Source organism: Myotis lucifugus, unplaced genomic scaffold (genome assembly GCF_000147115.1).
Source record: "Myotis lucifugus unplaced genomic scaffold, Myoluc2.0 scaffold_200, whole genome shotgun sequence".
Classification (NCBI taxonomy): Eukaryota; Metazoa; Chordata; class Mammalia; order Chiroptera; family Vespertilionidae; genus Myotis; species Myotis lucifugus.
Window position 1 is genome coordinate 1,883,293 of NW_005871248.1, and position 3,804 is coordinate 1,887,096.

The window sequence follows — 3,804 nt, forward strand, 5'->3', positions numbered from 1 at the left end:
CACAGAGCCTCCCCCTACACCGGTTGAGCAACCCCTGGAAAAGGGGCAGAGTAGGGCTCTCCACGTGGCGCTGCCCGAGGCCCTGAGGAGTCCGCTGGAGGGTCTGGAGACGCTGCCGCCACCAGCAGAGCCTGCTTGGGGCCACGCTGCCGCCGGGTGGATCCCGATGACCAGGCTTGCTCATTTCATTTACCAGAAGGAAATGTTCTCTGCAGCCTGAGCCTGAACACCCAGGCCCGGAAAGACCGCTTTTTCTCCATAGAAACACTAATTGAATTTAGAGCCAGAGAGGCCTGGCCATCCCGGCCCTGAAAGGCCACCTCCCTGGGAGCGTTTGGGGGCCGTGTCTGTAGCATGTGCCACCGTCCAGTGGACATATGTGGTTGCCTGGGAACGAGGGGAGATTCCCTTCCACACAGAAGCCCTCCACCCGGAGGAACGCTCGCTGACACACACCAGCGAGCCAGACACTCCAGGGAAAGCGCTCAGCAGTGGCTGGCACAGTGGGTGCCCAGCCGCTGGTAGCTTTATTTACCTGGGTTGGGTGTGCACGCTTTCTCCGCTAAACATTCCCCAGTCCCTTACTGTTCTCCCGGGAGGAAATGTCCAGCCCTAACTCCACCCTGGCTGCCTCTTGCAGGCCCTGTACCCTGAATCAAGTCCCTGGGACCTAGTCCATCACCCCCCAGCCTGGCACCCTATCACATTTTCCATCTACCCTGGCTTTTTCGTCAACAAAAATCTGAGATCACTGTCTCTACTTGTGCAGTTGCTTTTAGGTTTTTCCTGATCCATAATTTTCAGTTATTTGGTTCTTTAAACTCTAGGTGCAGTAGATTACAGTTTGTTCCTATTCAAATTTTTTAAATATTTTATTATTTTTAAAATTAAATTTATTAGGGTGACATTGGTTAAGAGGATCATATTGTTCCTATTCAATTTTTGGTGAGCCTGTCAGGAACTTCAGAATCTTAACCCTATCATGCAACCTAGTAGTGCCTTCTCACCTGGAGCCGTTGTAACACCTGTCAGTCTAAGTCATCCGTAAAGCCGGTGTTCTCAAAGGAAGGCCGCTCCTGGGGCCGGGGTGGTGCTCTCCTCGGATTGGTGTTGACTAACCGTCAACCTGCCTTGGGCCAGATGGTCTGTCTCCGTCCAGACTGCTCTAGCAACTCACAGTTTCCATTTTGTCTCAGAGGTGTCCATGGAGACCATCAAAAGGCCTTTCTGAAATCGCATATATCCAATCAGGCGTCTGAACTGGGAAGTCCACCAATGCTACCCCTTCACCCTCCCCAAAAGACAGCAAATGGGATCTGTTTCCTGACTTTTTTGTAGCATTGGACTAATATTCACCCCTTTCTTTCTGAAACAGTGTGGTGGAACCCTGTTGGCCCCGGCGGGTGCAAATCCTGGGCCATCCCTGAAGGTTTGTGTCTCCTTACCCTCTCTGTGCTTCTGTTTCCTAGTCTATAAAACGGGAATAATAGAACCTATCTCACTGTTTGTTTTCACAATGCAGTGAGTTAATACTAGCACACACGTGGCTCATAGTAAACAAACCAAATACCATAGTTATTTTAGGTGCTTACGAAGCAGTAATGATCTAGAATGTTTCAGGGATGACTGAACATGTCTGCAAACCAAGGAGTTTTGAAGTACTGAACCCAGGTGACTCATGGAGACGTCACCCAGTCCAGCTTCCCCGCAAGGGCTCGCCCTGGTCCCCACAGATGATGCTGTTGGCATTCATATAACCCTAACCCATAACCAAGGGCACACGCCCAGTGTCTCGGTGACGGATGGGCCCTGCGTGCACGTCCTTTTAAATTACTCTTCGTGCCTCAGGAGACATTTCTCATCTCTCTAAACCTCTCATTTCCCCTCAGCAGGTGCGTCTCACTGGCCCCTTTGTTACTTTGGTTGCTGCATTTCTGGACTTCTGAATGTTTCACTCGACATTTCTGATTGTTGTTGGTATCACAGTTACATGGCATCAGTATGGGGCTAATGCTGAGGGCCTGGCAGCCACGTGTCCTGGGATCCCAGGCCAGGTCACAGGGACAGGGCAACCCGGGGACAAGATTGCAGAAGAAGGCATTCGTCGTTCCCAGTACACTCTTTATTGCTTCTGCTAAATGGTGTTAAATCCGTGTCTGGTGGCTGCAGCTGCACTGTGTGTAGCTTCTATTTTAGGAGAGGAGCAAACACTTACACAATGTTTTCTGTATGTAATAAATGGTCATTGTGAAAAATTAGTAAGCTTTCTGTGAAAAATACAAAGGAGAAAATAAGAAACTCCCTCTATCTCCTATTTCCATCATTCAAACTTTTTCACTGTTACTGTTTTGGTACCAAAACACTTTGGTCTTTTTATTTTTTAAAAATCTTTTTTGTTGGAAGTATTACACATGTGCCCCTTTCCCCCATTGACCCCTTCCAGTCCGCCCCATGGTCTTTTTCTTTTTAACATAAAAACATGTTTTTGTTTATTTATGTACAAAAATACCATCATACTAGATACTGGATTTTTATCACTTAACAAGAAATGAACATTTTCAACATTTTCCAGGCTCCAACATCATTTTAAATGATTGCATAGGATTCCGTCCTGTGGCTAGTACCTTACTTCAACTGAAACTATTATTTGACGCATTTTCTCCAATTTTTCACTATTATAATATGCTCTGCCTTGAACACCTTACAGGTGTATCATCTACACTAATAAAAGAGAAACATGGTAATTAGCGTACGACCGCTACCCTTCCCATTGGCTAATCAGCATATCCTTATGCAAATTAACTGTCAGCCAAGATGGCGACTGGCAGCCATGCACTGAAGCGAGCAGGGAGGCTTGCTTGCTCCAGTGACGGCGAACTCCAACGTTCCCCACCTGCCGCTGCCGGCCTCTTAGCTGCAACTCTAAGCAACTATGTACTATGTTGCAAATAAGAAGCTAAACAAAACCCCAGAAACCGGATTTCATTCAGCCGGGCTTCAGCCAGCCGGACCACAACATTGTATCGATGTTTTCAGCAGCGAGGCCTCAGAGCTAAAGCTGGCCCAGAATAAAAAAAAAAAGAAAGAAAGAAAAAAAGGAGCGGTTGGGAGCTTCAGTCACTCGCTTCCAGAAAACAGCCCTCAGCCCCTCACCCAGACTGGCCAGGCACCCCAGTGGGGACCCCCACCCTGATCCAGGACACCCTTCAGGGCACACCAGCCAGCCCCTACCCATGCACCAGGCCTCTATCCTATATAGTAAAAGGGTAATATGCCTCCCAGCACCGGGATCAGCGTGACAGGGGGCAGCACCCAAACCCCCTGATCGCCCTGCGGGCAGCGCCCAAACCCCCTGATCAGCCCTGCTCTGTGCCTGATAGGGGGGAGCTTCCCAATCCCCTGATTGCCCTGTGGCTCTGTGTGTGACAGGGTGCGGAGCCCCAAACCCCGCCCCCCACGGGCCCTGCTCTGTGTGTGACAGGGTAGAGCCATAACCTCTCCATCGGCCCTGCCCTGAGTGTGACAGTGGCAGCGCCCCAACCCCCTGATCGGCCCTGCTCTGTGGGTGATAGAGGGTGGCGCCCCAACCCCCCTCCACGGGCCTTGCTCTGTGTGTGACAGGGTAGAGCCATAACCTCCCCATTGGCCCTGCCCTGAGTGTGACAGGGTGCAGCGCCCCAACCCCCTGATCTGCCCTGCTCTGTGCGTGACAGGGGGTGGTGCCCCAACTCCCCTATCAGCCCTACTCTGTGCATGACAGGGGGTGGCACCGCAACCTCCCCATCGACCCTGCCTTGAGTGTGA